This window comes from Lepisosteus oculatus, chromosome 9 (genome assembly GCF_040954835.1).
Source record: "Lepisosteus oculatus isolate fLepOcu1 chromosome 9, fLepOcu1.hap2, whole genome shotgun sequence".
NCBI classification, from domain to species: Eukaryota; Metazoa; Chordata; class Actinopteri; order Semionotiformes; family Lepisosteidae; genus Lepisosteus; species Lepisosteus oculatus.
In genome coordinates, this window is record NC_090704.1 from 18,903,154 (window position 1) to 18,921,819 (window position 18,666).

Sequence of the window (18,666 nt, forward strand, 5' to 3'; positions counted from 1 at the left end):
GGATTTGTGGCTGTCTTGTGAATTCTTCTCAGGGAAAAGGGGCTGGCTTCTAAAAAATGCTCTCTGTAGGATGGCAAGTGTTACAACAAAGATGCTTACCAGAAGGATTGCATGCAGGTTGCGATAAATCTTCGCCCAGATTCTGCTACAATGCCTAGAAAGCAAGGAAAATAAGAGTTACAACTGTCATTAAATGCTCATTGTGCTGACAGATGGGATTTAAAATTTTAGCACACAACAGAATCGAGGTTCATGGTAGGATTTGGTCTAAATGGTTGGCCTAAGAAAGACAAATGTGGAACTGATAACTTTTTCACAAACAAGTAATATATCATTAGAAGAGTTTGCAAGTAGGTGTAACCAAGGCAAGGAAAGTAAGACCTCTGAATATTGACATACTGTAAATTATTATATTTCTCTGGCTCTGCGAATGCAAAGTGTTAATCCTGACCATATAGGATATTCATTTAGTGCCAAAGACAAATTTACTGTAATTCAAATTATTAAACCATAAGAGCATTATCACTCCTGCTCATTGGTTCAGTTCAAACATAAAAAACTGTTAATCTGCAGAAATGTTTAAAATAAGCAAAAATAAGATGGAAACATATGTAAAATAATGTTATCATTTAGTTGAGAATATAACAGACTTTTTAGAAAACAGTGATGTTTAGTACCATTACTACAACAAATTAACCAATTAAACTGATTAAAGCTGTAAAGGCATAATTTTAATTGGGAAATAACAGCGATATTATAGAACAACAATAAATGTGCATCACACCCAAAGCTTAAGGTACCTTATCTTCATTGACTGACTCATTTTTGTCTTTCACAATATCTTCTGTTGTTCTGAATTGCTGTATACTGGGCTTGTGGATGAACTTTAATATTCTGTCCAGTGAGATTACTGTGGATTACTCTGTGAACAATTCCTCCCTGAAGATCTCAAGAATGGTCTTTTGCAGGTTGTGATAAATCTTCGACTTGGTCTTCATAAAGCATCTGGAAAGAAGGAAAAATATTTAGTGCTTTGATATTAGACAACTGAGCCCTGTCAAATATGACATTATGCTTGTGACAGAAAACAGCCAAGAGATATGGATGTACTGTACAACTGGATTCAGAATGAAGACATTTCAATACTTTACCAGCAGATGGCATCTAAGCAGAGACACTTGGATGCTTTAAAAAGAGGCAGGATATTAACATAAAAAATGTCATGGAAATATTTAGCTTTCCAGCAAACCCTCAGGGGTATGCCAGTATACAGTATACTCATGTGTACAAACAAACATGCTAACAACTATATAACTACAACACACTACTACAACAGATATTCAGTTTACCTATTCCAAGTCAATCAAATACTTCCATACATCACTTAACAATGCTGTAACTTTTCGTTTAATACACCTTCAATTTGTGAAAAAACATAATTACATGGGAATGCATATGAACAAAGGTCTTGGTTTAATACAAGAAGGAGAGGTACCTATATTAACACTGACCAATAAATGCAGAATATTAATGTCTATTAATTTATTAGATTATTGTAACCTAATATTGTTCCTAATGAAAGTGATTCATGATAATATTTTAGTGCTATGCAAGGAGCACTAAAAAAACTACTGCACTTTGCTTAATTTTAAGTTATATTTTTTACATGTAGTTTGAAAGAAAGGACTGTAATATTGCTACTACTAAGAATAAGAAAAAGAAAATGGACTACTGAATCCTCTATCCACGAATCACACCCAAATAAGAAGTGAACAAATAACAGTCTAATCACCTTGGAATAAGGATTCTTATCCAGAGCATGACTGATCACACATACCCACGGCATGTTCTGACATACTGTATAATTGATTGTTTAGATATCTGCTACAGAAGTGAAGTAAAATTATTCCAAATAAACATGTAATTCTGAATTCCTTAGCTTAAGTAACACTAACATTCTATTGTCTAGGGAAAGAAAGGACTTGTATGGAAATGCCTACTGCTACAATTATAAAATGCCACCTACAATTGAAAAGATAATTTTTTTATTCATTTTATGCTTGTATTTAAAATAATGAAATAATATATGGAGTGCATGTTAAATCAGCCCCTTGGTGATATATACATGACCTTTGATAGTTTTTGATGTGATTACAAACAAAATAGATCACTAGAGGAAATTCATTTTGAAAGGAAATTATTTTAAAGGTACAGGTCATATGTGTGATTATTTCTTAAAATTAACACACACCATAAGTTGAGGGTAAATTGTAGAGAAAGATAACATTTGAAACCTTTTTATTCCTTTACATAGTGACTTTACACACTTCACATAGATTCTGGTAACTCAGGATCTTGGGTTTCAACATTACTGAAACACAGCATTTGGAGTACTGGTAAATGACTATTGTATCTGTGACTGTGACGACGCCAGCACACTCTGGAGACCAACACTGAGAGTATGTCACTCTTCCATTTTTTAAATGTTCAGTCCTTGTCTTTGAGACTCCATCCATAATCCTCGATCTCACACATCATTCGCCGTTTGGTTGCTTTTTACTCAGTTCCTTAACTCACACTAATACTTTTGTATTTTCGCAGTTACATCAGGTTTCTTAAGATGCAGAGTAAAACTGTTCAATAAGTTCCAGGAACATTCACTCACATTCTCACCGTGACACCCTTCTTAAAAGTTATAATCAGCAGGCGCTGGGAAATTCAACTCAATTAACTCATTTTGCCCATTTCTCATCTTCATTCTAATAAGTGCAATGAAACATTGGAGTATTAAACTGCTTAACCTTTAATGCTCAGTTCTCAATCTTCATTAAACACTATTCACAACACAATGAGGCATCGGAGCATTAAACTGGATCCTTAATCCTTTCTTTCTCTAAAAAATCTATTATTGCAATGACACTTAGAAACAATTTCCAAGCAAGTTCTATTCATTTTCAATAACTGTTTAGATGATACAGGGCTGTGGTCAACTGGAGTCTAACACGCCAGAAAATGGGAACAAGGGTTCCATTTCCTGAATGAGACACAGTCCATCACAGGTCACACACTGCATTGTGAATTCAATCACACACACTTATAAACAATGGTGTGCAGTCAGCACCTCCTAACCCTTTTGAGAAGGGGTGGAAAAAAGTAGGAAGAAAAAACATATTTTCTATTCTGTTCAATATCTATCAATTTCTATCTATTCAATAACATAATGATTACATGCTGACACATGGCGCTGACACAGAGAAGCTAGCTATCTGTGGCTCTGTGGACCTACTTTAGTTTTCCAGGAGGATCTTGCAATGTAACCATACTAAGCAGGTAACAGTAAAATTGTCCAATCAAATTTTGAATTTGATGTAAGCAGCTTGCTTCACAAGGAAATTTTTGGTACAGATACAGACAATATTGTGGTGATTTCGATTGCAAAACCTTTCTCAAGGCTATCATTCAATGATAACTTAAGTCTTGTTCAGCAGGGTCAACCATCGACAGCTTTTAGTAATAGCCAGGCAGGAAAATCCTTTGGCATTTCAGCGAGATAAACTACCAAAGGTAGCTTATGGCTTAGGTAATGGTTTATAATGAAATGATATCTAATTTTATTAAATATAATGCTTATAAGGGTGATCTTTTGTCAGTAATGTAGGCTATTTAATTGGCATTGTTTTTACAACTTTTACAAGTATTTGTTGGACTTGTGATTGACTGTCTGCTTACCTTTGGTTTATTTTGCTAAAAAAATAAGCCAGTAAAACACCTGTAAGAACCACAATTGTTGTATTTGTTTTGGCTGTTGTCCTGTGGCATTGTTTTGTCCTACATTGTTGTGATGTCCATTCTGTGAAGTGAGAAAATGGCTTGACTATAGTGTGTGTGGGCGTTTGTGCCCACTTTGTGCATGTGAATGGCGAGGTGGCTGGTTGTTGGGTGAGGTTTGAGCCTGTAGCAGAAGGGTTACACTCAAAGTGCACTGCATGTCACAGCTTATAAAGAACAGGTTAGAGATGCCTGTTGGCCTAAAAATCCTGTCTTTGGAATGTACAGTAGGAAGAGACCCGTACATCAGGAGAGGCCCACATGGTTGCAGAGAGAACTTGCTCGATCCACACAGAAGTCACCCCAGAGCAGTGACCACTTCACCATGTCATCTCCAAAACTCTTAATAACTAAAATAATAATAACTTAATAAGTTATTATTATACAGTAAATGTAGTACATATCTTCTTCAAAGTAACTTTCAAAATGAAAAGCATCTTTATGTTGTTTTTGTATTTGTATTAAAAACACTGCATGCATAAGAATAAAGAGAGAAGTGTGAATTACAAAAAATATCACCTTTTCATTCCATTTTAAACATCATCTCATGTTCAGATGCCGTTTAAAACTATAGCTTAGAAAAATCTTAGAAGGAATTGAACTCTAAAACAATCTATTAAAATGTATACAAATTTCACTAAAGTGACTTTATATGGAATACACAGTGCTCTCTGTAAGTACTGGGAAGTTAAAAGTGTTATTTTGTCTGTGTATGCAAGTGAATTGAATTCGAGATGAAAAGATTAATATGAGGGAAAAGTACAGAATGTCACCTTTTATTTCTGGGTATTTCTGTGCTTATACCATTTTAGATGGTTGTGCCATTTTAGAATATTACTTTTTATGTTCAATTGTCCCATTTTTACTGTCCCAGTGCTTATAGAGGGCTGTACTGTATATTCTTCAGGAGAAAAGTTTTTATGACAGAGCATCACACCTTCCACACAAAACAACTCAAGAGATGACTTATTGTTTTATAATTCTCATTATTTTTGTTTTTATAGTAAATTATAATAGTAAAAAGACTGCATTTTTAAGAAAAAGACAAATAATAACTTAATTTATATTTCATAAGAATGATTCTGAATTTCAGTTTATCATGAAAATTACTTACCAGAGGGCATACTCCACAAAGCCACCACAGTTCAGTCATAGAGGTTTGCTTCTTGCTGGTTAATGCTGCCTCTCTCAGTAGGATTGCGACAGCTTACAGCACCTGTTATTCTTATATCATGAAGTGCCACTGGGGAAGCTGAGGTGTACAGTAGGTTTTCTTAGTTTTAAGAGAATTAATCACATATATATACACATTAAAATATATTCTGTGACACTGAAGAAATAGTCTGAGATTTTATCCCCAAAAACGTTAATGAAGTTTGTCCGTAAGCAGCTGATCAAGATTCTAGTGCTGCTCTACTCTCATGGCAACCCTTTGAGAGGCAACAAACAAACACTAATTGATCCCAGAAGATCTAAACACATCTCAGATTTGTTCACTGAAGAGACACCTTGTGATGACCTTCTTTATAAGCGCTGTACTGTATTTTAGGATGGTACATCCTTTCTGTTCTTGTGAGGATGTGCCACGTGTTACCAAACTAATTCTCAGGTGTCCTTTGCTATCAACAGGAGCATAGCCTAGTTACAGCCAGGCAAGCCAGAGCTCAAACACTGCCTGGGGCTGTGAGGACTTGCTCATGTGATTATTCCATTAGTCCTGGATATTTAAACCCTCATCTGCCACTGATCCGGAGTTCTATCATTGAGGTATCTTTTTACCAGGGTAGTGCCCACAGCACATCAAGGCCGCTTCCAGAAGGACATCCATCCAGAATTCAACATGACTATTTCTTAGTCTGTCTTGTGAGCACCCTGTATGTCCTGCCAAGCATTAGACTAATGGCAAAGACCCAAATGTCAGGCCTTACAGACCTGTGTAATAGTGCATTCACTCTCCTCCCAATCAGCCCTGATAGCTGTCCTCGCCTACAGTCTCAGATCAGCCCATCTACTATTGCCTGTCCTGTTCAGCTATCTACACTGCCCTTTGGACTCCCAACTGCTTAGTCTATCTCTGTCAGCTCTCCTCACCGTCAGGAAACCAATGGGTAGAATAGGAGGATTCTTATGCGGAACCGTGAATCCCGCAGAATGCGGAGTAGTATAGGGACAATCCAAAAGACGTAATCCAGGGGCTTGGTCGATATGGGAGGCAATGAGTTCGGTTACAAGGGAAATCCAAAAGACAATCCAAAAACAAAATCTAAAAGGCGTGGTCAAAAGGCAGGAGTAAAGATTTGGTACAAGGAGATCAGTCACAAAAAAGGCTTAGAAACACACACAAGAGAATACTACATGAGGCTTCTTAATAGTGAACAAGGGTTGGTGTGTGAGGGAACTTTAAATACTGAAGGTAAGGGGATGTGGTTGGATAATTGGTCAGGGAGTGAGAATTTGTGGGATCTGGTGCATGTGGGAATGTGACGTGTTCAATTAGGAATGGGATTGTGAAACAGCGGGTTTGGGAATGCAACGGGGTTTGCGAGGGAGAGTGTGGGGGGTGACACGAATGGAACAGCGTTTGCGAGGGAGAGTGTGGGGCGTGACGCTCACTATTAGAGCTTTCATTGGGATGAAGCATTTGGATTAGTCAGTTTGTCAGCTACACGCAGCTTTCTCCACGTATTTGCCGCTTTGTAAAATATACAGGTTTAGCCACATTAAAACAATTATTTTTATTTGCTCAGCTGTGCATGTTTCATGTGAAAACATAAAAGAGCTGTGAATGTACAGCCTTGGTTCCAGCCTTTGGAGTTTTGGGTCTGCCTTTCAAGTTAGAAGCTATAAAGCAATATGAAGTCTAGAAAGTTGTGTATGACAGAAAACCAAGCAACTGTGAAAATGAGAGCAAAGAAAACTCCAATTAAATCCATTGCAGAGAGAATGAGCATTGCAAAACAATAAATATGAAATGTCTTGAAAAGGAAGTACTGGAGGAGTAAGCAATCACTACGACCAGTGATAACTACTTTAGGAAACTAAGGGGGAGCTGTTCAAGGAAGAGGACAACAGCTTATAACAGAAAAATCATTCAGGATGTGAAGAAATCCCTAACATAACATCCAAAGAGATTGCAGATGACTGTCTCAAATTACTGTATGTAAAAAGGAGTTTGGCAGGAGAATTACAAGGGCTGCGCTATAAGATGCAAACCTCTCAAAACCTACACAAAGATTATACACAGTATACAGTACATATTTTTAACAATACTTATTCCTGCATTCCAATGTTTCTGAAATGTCACATACTATCTCTTATATCTATTTCACTGGTTCAGCATGTACAGAATTTAACATGAAACACAACTCTACATGACTTTTATTTACTGTAGTATTTTTGCTTTACAGTCAAGGCATTTGTATATGTGATCATGAGATTAATATGATTGATGAGAACAATATGTTTATTCTTGGCTAATTCAATGTATATGTACAGTAAGCCTGTCTAACCAACTTTACAGCATACTTTACAGAAAAGTGCACACCCCTTTTCTCTACAGAGATTACTATTTTTAAATTTAGATTTTAAATCACACTGCAAACCCTTTGCACAAACTATATCACTTTAAAGCCACAATTCATGAATCAAAAAACAAAAAAAATTAACCACTTCTAATACAAACTTCATATTGTAGCGCTCTAGGGTTCACGTGGGTATGCGCCCTCACCACTGCTGCCTCAGGTCGGCCCCCCCACCGCTAAGGACTCGAAGCCAGGCCTCCGGCGTCACTCAACAGGGACCCAGCCAGTTGAGCTAAAGGGAAATCTCCCGTCAGCCATACTGCTGCAGTCCCTGCTATTCACAGGGAAGGGCGGTGACGTCACCGCACTGGTAAGCCGGCTCACACATCCTGCAATGTCGGCCATATGCGTTACAATATTAAAACAACTTAATTTACTGGACAACCCTATGATGCTCCACACCATGTGCTCCAACTAGATATTTATATATATATAGACTAGAAGAAGAATTTTATTTTTCCACAAGGAACTTCATTTGTTGCTGGATACAAAACACATCCTTCATGAAAAAACACATTCCTGATAAGTGTTACATATCACATAAAATCACACAAAAGAGATCACATAAAATCATCAGTCCAGTGTATTATACTGTAAAATACTATATTTTTGACATGGAACAAGCAATAGGTTTATTCCATGCTAAAAAGAGAAGAAAGAGGCAGGAGAGGCAGGAGAAATATTTGAGCCTTGAGGAACGCCAGTGAAGATTACTTCCATTTAATTAATCTGACACAATAAGGCATCTCTTTTAGAAAAGAAATAATCCACAAAGTAAATTGTGGAATTACTCCTATGTAAACAAGTTCCCTACCCATCACCCGGGGTTGAATAGTGTTAAAAGCACTAGCAAAATACACAAACACCAATGCCTTCTCCAGGTTGCTATAAACATGATACATCAATGTCAAAACAGTATCTTGCATTCCGCTGGTACTGTACATGAACGGGAGTGGGTTAAACCCCGGACCATCTCCTTCAACTCTTTCAACACCAGAAGCTCAAAACTGTTACAAATACGGGATTAGAAAAATGGTGAAATGCCAGAAAATGGGCAGAGAGGATTAATTAATTAGAAAAATAAATAATTATAACCTCCAACTTGCAAATGAACATACCAGAGCAGTTGATGCAATTAGAGGCACCTGAGGTCTTTGTTCTTTGACATAATGTGTCTCACCTCAACAGCCACGTATGGTGATATTAGCAAAGAACACAGACCAGTATGTGCAATCAAAACAATCACAAAGTGACTCCTCTGCAATGTAATACCATTTCTTTACAGTTTAAAATGTAGCCCCTTCCTTTTATTTAACATATTTTGTGCGATATGTTGGAAAAAGATGAGTAGTATTGTGGTTAACGGAGCTTTTTTGATGATCTGTAAGAATTTTTTACATGTCCATAACAGAGATACTCATAATATGAAGGTTGGTCTTTATTAATTTTACAGCTATTAAAATCTAAAAGGAAGAGGACAGGGGACTATGGAGATTTTTGTCCGAAGTGCTGCACACATGCTGTAATATCAGCCACACAATTAATATTCACAGATGGAGGAATGTTATCAGGGATAACACAAAATTGCCCCAAATTTTGAGACAAATATTTTGGTCTATTTCTTAACTAAATCTAATAAAGCACAAAGTTCACCCATACTGTACCTATCTCTACCTGCTTATCTCAGTTGACCAGGGACACTGTTCTTTAAAAAAAATAAATTATTCCCATGAAACAACATTAAGCAATTAGATTTTTTCCCATAATCCACGACTTTTTATTTGTTGATGTTAAAACCAGGACTTAACCTGCTCTATCTAGAGTCATCACTGTCATCTATAAGGAGAGTACTCTGCACACTGACCAGCAATGCACAGCTCCATTAGGCACTAATGCCTCCGTTAGCCCACTCTGATACTCTGCAGTACACAACTAACTTGAGACTGGCAAACAAACTACCCAACAACCACCTGGTACAGACCTAAACTCTCTTTTCTCCAGTATTGGAGAAAAGACACTTGCAAAGTTACCTGCAAATCATCTCAATCCAAAACTATGAGCCCTGCATACACCTTTACCTTTCATGCAAGAATCTAGACACTTATTGCAGCCTTTCCTTCTGGCTCATATAACCCTCACAATTAGCTCCGAGTAGTGACAAGTTACATAAGTGACCGATCACGCTAGCAATAATCACACTAGTGGAATGTCTCTTGCTCTGAATATTAATATTATATTTAGTTCTAAAATTCAGCATACATTTTCTGTGAAACAAAACATAATAATGTTTATATTTACATGTATTAAAATAATTATAGTAATCATGAATTAATTGCTCAATGTTGAGATCAGTGTATATTAAGTGAGCAGCACAGTTTGTCATGGCACTATTCTGGGTCACATGGATCACATTCAGTGATTATGGTGAGTTGTGTCTTGTTCTGTGCTCAGTGTTCTGGAAATAAAAGAAATTAAATTGTGCTTCTTAATGTTCAATTGAAAGATTGTAATGGACACCACAAAGCAAGCTGTCTGTTTGGAGACCTCCATCTGAGCTTTAAATATGTTGATTCCACCCTACCCAAAATGTATGGTAATGTACCTTTATCATGCACTGTAGACTTATTAACAAACATCAGGTAGATAAGTACATCTGAAGAGTTTAGATCTTTCAAGAGGGTTTGATTTCCGCTTTTGTACTCAAATAAGAGTCAATGTATCTGTCACGAATGACCCTTAGAGCAATCAGGAGGATGGACCCCGTGTGGTACCTCGCCAGGTGGCTTCCAAAGCAAGAGAGGGCTAGGCGAGTGACGTGGTCAAGGTCGAGTTCCATAGTTCGTATCCAGAAGGCGCAGAGAACGCTTCCGATCCATGAGAGGGCTAGGCGAGAGATGTGGTCAAGGGCAAGTTCCGTGGTTCATACCCTGAAGAGTTTAGAAGGAGTGAGGACGGTGAGGTAGGAGCTCCAAAGGAGGACCAATAACAGGCGAAGAGCAGAGAGTTTTTGAGGGTTTAAATATTGTTAGAGGAGGAAGGTCCGTTGATAGATGGATTGTCGTGGTTAGTTGATTGACAGGAACGGTGTCGTTTAGAAGAAGTGGAGTGTAATTAGCGTGAGTGCGTTTTCGTGTGGGAATCTGGTTGGATAAGGGCATAACAGTATAATTTCCAAACACAAAAGAAAACTTATCAGCAGAAAGTGATTAATTGACACTTCATTTCTCTAAGACAATAGTAAACAAGCCTCTTTGATTTAGTTATAAAAAAAGGCTTTTTTGTCGTGCAGAAACAAATTATAAGACTACCTTATTGTAGAAAAAAGCTCATTTTGTGAAGTTTAGAATTACAATGTAATCAAGAGCTCTGTCAGTAGCAGAAATGTGAATATTGACTAAGACTAAGATATCAGAAACTAAAATTGTCCTGAAACTTGATTCACACCTTACCCCTTCTCTCAGCGACACACTTGTTTTAATCACTTGTTTTAATCTGAAATTCTCATTGTTTTCATCTCTCCTCACCTCTATAGACCTTGCACCACTTAATTGGCCACTCTGACTCTCCCCTGCTTCTGCCTCCTCCTTTCTCCTGGCTTTTGTTTTCCCATGCTTCAGTATATTATCTTTTCTGACAGCCCTATCTTTCTTACACCCAAAAAAGGCTCAATAGTCAAAACATTGTGTTTCCTTTGTTCTCTTTCTCAGCATGGAATAGACCTATTACTTGTTCCTTTGTAGCCTACACATGCTGATGCAGCTACCCACCTGAACTACGAAATGTGAATATGTTTTGTTCCACTGCTATGATCAAGGAGATGAAGATAATTCCCTGGCCCCCCAAAGAGGTGGTTAAATCTATGATCTGGGAAAAGCGTGTCAGTCCCAAACTTTCCAAAGAGCTCAATGTCCTCATCATCTCCTACGATCAAGTCATTGTTCCAACCACTTTCTTCACACTGGTGAAAGTGTTATTGTCTGCATCTGCACCCTCAATGCAATTCGACTTTAAAACCAGTTCATGTGCTTACAGTACATGCCCACTGAAGAACACAGTGTCAGTGTTTGGCCTTTTGTCACACTTGTCAACCCCCTTACCTGCATAGATTATGTAATCTCCACCACCTCCTGAAATCTCATCATCCCCATAATTGACACTCCCCTCCAAATTATTATGTTATTTCCTCCAAAGTCTTCTTACTGCCCTGATTTCCATGGAGATAATCATCCATATCACCCAATGAGTGTATTACTGGTGCTTAATTACTTAAGGTGGTGGCTCTATAGGTGTGAGACACCTTGGAGTACTTGTCTTCTGTAACACAGGAGATATTGGAGCTTGTACTAATATGCATTGATTTGGAACTGGAATGCATCAAAGGAATGAATAAGGGGATGCTGGTATTCAGGGCCCAGTAAGTTCAGCACAGACTGAGTCATTCATGGAACAGGATGTGTCCTCAAAACAGTGTGTGGCCTCTCAGAAAAAAAGCAATGTCTTTGTAGAGACATGAAGACTGATGCTTTCATTCATTGCATCTCCATCTATATTGTTAAGTTCATTGACAAAGACATAAGCCTGGCCAACTATATACTGTAAGAGTCATTCCCATTGCCACCTTGCAGGTATTAGTAGCTATTGGAACTTCCAATGCCAGGGTCAATAAAAATATATGAACATTCCTTAGACTTAGCATGACATCATTCCACTTTGTGTCAGAGATCTTTTGTTTAAGTCAAGTATTGTTTCCCATGTGAGCACTGCTCATTGTTAAGGTTCATTTTCAAGTCATTCATGCTCTTTTGGTCAGAGATATTTAGCCTTGGAAATACATTTTTCTATGAATTCTATAAACTTTTTCAATCACATTACTGAAATCAATCTACAGTAAGTCAAGACTTCTTTTCTCCAAGATGCCAGGCTGAGAAAGTCCATAAAGTACAGAATTCTACCCAAGGTATTCTGTGAAAAAAGAAGAAATCTTGTTTCACAAAACCTCTGTTATTTTCAACTGATCAACAGAATATTCTGAACAATGCTTAGCCGGGATAAACCAAGTTCCCCCGTTGTTGACCTTGTAGCTGTACCCCATGAAGACGAACTATGCACAGACTGTTTTTAAAGACCAAAGGCAGCAAGACGCTACTTTTGTCAGTGGCAGGCAAAAGCTCTTTCTCTCTCTCCTCTGTCTGCATCAGGACCCTCCCAGCACATACAGTAGCAGTGCAAGCTGCCACAGACTAATCCATCCCATCTCCGTCTTACCATCGCGTAAGATCATCTCTTCAGGGATGCATGGACAAAATAGATTTTGGAATGTAAAGGTCCTAATCACATTATAATCCTTGAGAGTAAAATTATTATTCCAAATGCATGTTTGATGTTTAGTTCATAATAGTAAATGCATATTTACTTGTATCTCAGAATAAATGTCTTTTAATTAAATGAGACTGATAGAATTTACATTGTTATAGTCAATGTGTTTTTTAACTCTTTAAATGTATTAACTCTTTGTAATATAAGAGTGAATCACCAGTTGTTTGTATTACAGCAGTTCATTTCACAGATACTGCATATTTTATTACGTTTGTTGTCTTTATGTTGTCCAGCAGCCATATCACCCTGCAACTCACAACTGGCAATCCACTAACGTTAAGCAGGTGTGAGCCTGGTCAGTACCTGGATGGGAGACCTCCTGGGAAAAACTAAGGCTGCTGCTGGAAGAGGCATTAGTGGGGCCAGCAGGGGGCGCTAACCCTGCAGCTCATGTGGGTCCTAATGCCCCAGTGTAGTGACGGGGACACTATACTGTAAACAGGTGCCGCCCTTCGGATGAGATGTAAAACCGAGGTCCTGCCTCTCTGTGGTCATTAAAAATCCCAGGGTGTTTCTCGAAAAGAGTAGGGGTGTACCCTGGCGTCCTGGCCAAATTTCCCATCGGCCTTTATCAATCATGGCCTCCTAACAATCCCCCTCTATAAATTGGCTTAATTTCTCTGCTCTCCTCCCCACTGATTGCTGATGTGTGGTGAGCGTTCTGGTGCACTATGGGTGCCGTCGCATCATCCAGGCGGATGCTGCACATTGGTGGTGGTGGAGTGGAGTGTCCAGAAAAGCTCTATATAAATGTAAGCAATTATTATTATTATTTATGCATGATTTTGGTTTTGTATCAATAAATTGTACCTCTGCTTTTGATTCAATTCAGATCAGGAGAAGAGTTCTTCATTTTTCAACAAGTTTTAAGTTCTTCCCCGTCACATGGAATTCTACTTACTGTGAATCCAGCTATATCTAATTCTGCCATAGTTTTCAATTATCAGGTGCTTTCTTCACTGAGCCAGCTCACACAGCATCATGGGATCTCCCCTAATTTAAGAATTAACACCAAAGATATATTAGGAGAACAAGGCACTCGAAACAATGAGGTGTTTTAGTGATTTATTGTTTTCCAGGATTTTTCCAAAGAAAAATTTGTGTCTAAAACCATTTTGGCTGAGAAATAACTACCTGGCCAAATTAAGGAAGCAGAAGAGACATTAAGAAGCTGAAGGAATTAAAGGGTGGGCACAGGACCATTGTGTTGTCAGGAGGTTAATGGATATCATAGGCAGTGAGGTTGAATTTCCCAATAATAAAGATAGTGGTTATTGATGGCAGATGCAGACGGTCAGGAAATTCCACCTTCAGATTGTGAGGACCCTCCACCACAAACATATCTTTCTCCACTCTCACTTTTAACTGAAGAGAGAAAGAAAAAAAGGAATCAGTCAGCAGCTCATTATGAAGGAAATTGCCTATAAATAAATAAAATAATTAAATAAAGTGATAAATAGTTGAAGGCCAAATAACTAAAACATGAAATGTACAGAAATAAAATAAAAATAGGAATTCTAAACTGTATACAGAAATAACATTTAACAGGAAATCTGAACTTTAGTTCTAAGTTAAACAGGGCTCTCTCAGTATTTAAAATTGCATAAATATGTATGATTTTATAATAGATTATGGTGCTTGCTGGAATGAAACATCAGTACGATGTTGAACCCAGATCTATTAACAATGTGCCTATTGCACTACATTTGCTGAACAGGGTAAAGATAATTTATCATTGCCCAACTAAACGCCTTGCAGTGAGCTGTTGCAAAATTTATTATTTTATATTTGTTACAGTATTGTAAGTGGTGTCATTTTAAAAAATCCTTTTGTTTATATTCACTGTGTTATAAACGCAGTAAAAAGTAGTGACTTTTCAATACATCATACGATGTTTCATACCATGTATTTTTCCATACAATTTGCAAAACCTGTGCATTCTTTTTACATCACAGCAAGCACCTTTTGTATTATTTTGCTTCACTTCTACTCTTGTCATGAGATACTAGGACTAGACTTGAAACTGTGTCGCCACAGACCTGTCTAAAGTCAATCCAGCCTCTTCATAGCATCAGTGGAAACACCACAAACCCAGATGGTCAATCTGAGGTCCACCTCAAGAGGGCTCATGGGAATGGGGTCGTGTATTAAAGAAGTCTCATCTTAATTGCACAACATCATATAAAAAGCATTACTTACTTTGAAACTAAGTATTTCAAGTAGTTTATTATTTAAAGTATCTTTCATGAAGACACAATACCAATGTGAAAGTATGTTTAATGTGAGATTAATTTCCATGCAGTCAAGCAGTATTTCACTTGTGTGTGTTGAGGGAGGGTATATTAGTGCTTCACACCTAAACTGAAAAAAAATCATGTCCAAAACTAAATTTGAATTTCTTTATTCACTTTGTAACACACATTGCAATGGCAACTTAAAAGTCACTGAACTCAACAGGTGCTGCTGTATGAATACTGATAGAAATGGAAACGCAACATTTTCTGGAATGAGAATACTAGTTATAGCTTATGTACTTTTACAAAAAGGTCTCAATTTGTTATAAGCCCTCTGACCAGCAATACAGCTTGTGCAGTGAGGCATTGCCAGTGACACGAAAGCTCGATAGGTGCACTTTTACCCAACAAGGTGTAACAATGCCTGATCAAGACATCTTTAAAAAGGTTTCAATTCAAAGCTTACTGTAGGTCACTGCAAGAAAAAGGCCACACTTAATCAGTTTTCTGTGCATTCCATAATGCCTTGAATGTCACCAGAAGCAAGAGAGAGGGCCATTGGCATGCTGCAGGCAGGCATGTCATATGCCGGCATTGCCAGCCACTGTGGAGTAAGCCGCTCCACTGTGTCCCAACTGCAGAGAAGGTGTCAGCAGACCGGTAGGACAGATGACCATCCAAGATCCGGTCGCCCTCGAGTGACTACACTAGAACAGGACTGACACTTCAGACTGGTCCATCTGAGATATGGTTTCAGATCTGCCACCTGTACTGCTGCTGAAACTGCAGGCAGACACAATGCCCACATCAGTGAGAGGACAGTGAGGCTCCGTGCTGCTGGCCTTAGAGCAAGGCCAGAGGCAATTTTCTCACACCTCTTAGATGTCACACACGACTGGTTTGGGCCAGACAGAGGCTGCCATGAACTCATCGGCAATGGCATCAGGTCCTCTTCACGGATGAGTCACTCTTTAGCCTGTTCCACACAGACGGTAGGGCCAGAGTGTGGAAGAGGGGAATTGCTGCGTTTCTTTTTTCCATGAGTATATATATGGATAATGCCTTTTCTATATGAAGACCCCTACTTTCAATGAAATCGGAGAAAAAGTGCAATAAATCTTTCAATGTATATTTAATGGCTCTAAACAGCCTAAACTGAACTATATTGTATTTTCAGGTGGATTCAGATTCCATTGATGGAAGTAAATTCCATACTAATTGCTATTCTGGTACTTGAAGAAAGTATTTATTGTAGCCCACATTGCAATATTCCTTTCTTCACCTTTCTAATTTCCTTTTTTTAACTATGCTTTGTTGTAGTCCTTTTCTTTAAATGGTTTCTTTAGGTCTCTGCTTGTTAGATTATAAAAAGTCTAATTTTAAAACTCTCCTAATCATAAATCAGAAAATTCTGGACACATTTACATAGACCCTACAAAAACATCTCCATCACACGTAGATGAAGTATACCAAATAATATTCATTTAGAAACAGATAACCTAAACTAAACCTTTGAATTTGCACTACTGCACAGCTAATACAGTATATGCATTAATTGTACTTAATATACATTTTGGAATCTTGTGTTACAATACACTAAATTTAAGAAGGTTAATTTTTTTCAGGCAACCTACATACTTATTGCACGTTTTCTAGAGTAGGATGGCCACATCTGGGCCTGTCACCACCTGTCTTTAGAGACAGGGTGATATCAAAGCGGGCTTGCCTGGGTTAGAGGAGAGAGGAGGGAAACACCTCAAACATGGGCTTCACTGACTTCAGTGAGATAAAGAGACACTGGTGATAAGATAACCTGACTTATAGTATCTCTATCTCTTACCACTGTGACAGTTCCTTTCTTGAAAGGGAAGGCCTTCTCAATCTCCTCTGCTTGCCAGCTCCCCTTGGACATTGAATTTACGTAAATTACACCACTATCGTCTTGGAAATAAGGATTGAAGTGCAGTGCAATGTTCTCTGAATCACTCCCCAGGTTAACACTGAATCTGAGGATACAATTAGTGCAGATCAATAACATTGTATCTGTTGGTATATTACTCCCTATTCCCAATTCCTAAGATACATCTTCACTTTCCCTCCTCTTTCACTATAGCTCTGCCTTTGATCCTCAGTATTCAATAACTGATGATCTCTAGGTATGAAAAACTGTTAATATCTTAATATTGTTAATATCTGTTAATATCTGAAATTTAGTAACAATCCTTAAGCTGCCATTTAATATTGCTCGGCAGGACTGGGGAAATCACTGAGTTTTATACACAGAACTGAAAGAAACAGGATGGCAAGAATTTTAATGGAAAGTTACTCATGTGAATTTTCAGGCTACATTTTAACTTTTATTATGATTATTAAGGGTACAGAAGTGATCTAATTTAATTGTCTCAGTGAAGGATTGGTATAATAATTATACTGTCAACCAGGAAAGAGGTAATGGTAAATGCAATTTAAAATTTTTAAATTATCATTATACACTATTTAATATAAAATAGAATCAACAGTTATTTAATGTTATATCCACTCATTTTTGTATTCACTAATTTAAAAAAAGTGTGTTTTCAGGCAAGAACCTTCACTAGTTGAGACACTTGAGAGTTGCTTTCAGGATATTCTTAAAAAGGAACTAAAGGTGGTTTACGAATGTGTGTAATCTGCAGTCTATTGTAAAGTATCAGAGATATCCCATTCTCCCTCAGAGCTCTAGGTATTTAATTAAACAAACATAAATCAGTAACATACGTGTCAGCATCTGGAGGTATCTTCCCCTCAATTCTGATGACAGTGCCTTCTTTCACGACTGCATTTGTCACTGAAAACACCTGTCAAGATATCACACACAACAAGTGGTCTACATAAAGATTTTAAATCTGTGTAATTATTCATCCTTCGAATGCACATTTGTATATACAGTATGAAGAATGAGCTTTAAACATAGGCAATTTTTGCATTAAAAGTAATGATGGAAATATTGTTTTCAGTTGATTAATTTTCACTTTATCTATTTTCCTTTAGTTTTTAATAATGAAACTTTTTTGTGACTTGGGCTTCAAGGCTGCCCTTATTGTATAATTAATCTTATAAAATGTAAAGTATCCTAAAGGGTTATATTCAAATTTTTACCCCAAATGAGACCCTGTGTTTTTTTAACTAGATATACAAGATAAAAATCATATAAATATAGATCATTGCACACCTCTACCCAAAGTGAAGTTGAACCCCAGAAGTTGATACAATTGGTGATATATTTGAATATATTATCTTGATTCCTATAGATTTTTATTTGAAAATCAACCTTTTATGAGTTACCTTGTCAAAACATTTCTGGAAATCTGAAGTAATAGCATGTTATATGATCTATGTTGTCAGTTGTCCTTGTTTCTTTTTTGACAGTTTTGGTAAGTCAAATAATCAAATTCTTCCCTTCCTAAGTCCATGTTATGATTGTTACAACCTGAGCTTCCCCCCAGGGCATAGGGGCATACACCTGATGACATCATAACTTATGTTCTCCCCACCCATCTCACTTGGAACCAGACCTGAGTTAGATGTGGTGTACAGACTGTTTTAAGACGTTCATTGCAACAGTAAGTTCTCTGAGGACCAAGCTAGGCAGTGCTCTCTCTGTGCCC

General features: G+C 37.6%; 1 long non-coding RNA gene across 1 annotated transcript; it reads right to left on the reverse strand.

Annotated features, from left to right (window-relative positions):
* Positions 1–46: 46 nt before the first annotated feature.
* LOC102698902 (uncharacterized) lies at positions 47–5,075 on the reverse strand. The gene is made up of 3 exons (XR_011190336.1): positions 4,943–5,075; positions 801–1,005; positions 47–154 (listed from the first exon to the last, which is right to left on the reverse strand). It is a non-coding gene; the product is annotated as an uncharacterized lncRNA (long non-coding RNA).
* Between the last annotated feature and the right edge of the window lie 13,591 nt (positions 5,076–18,666).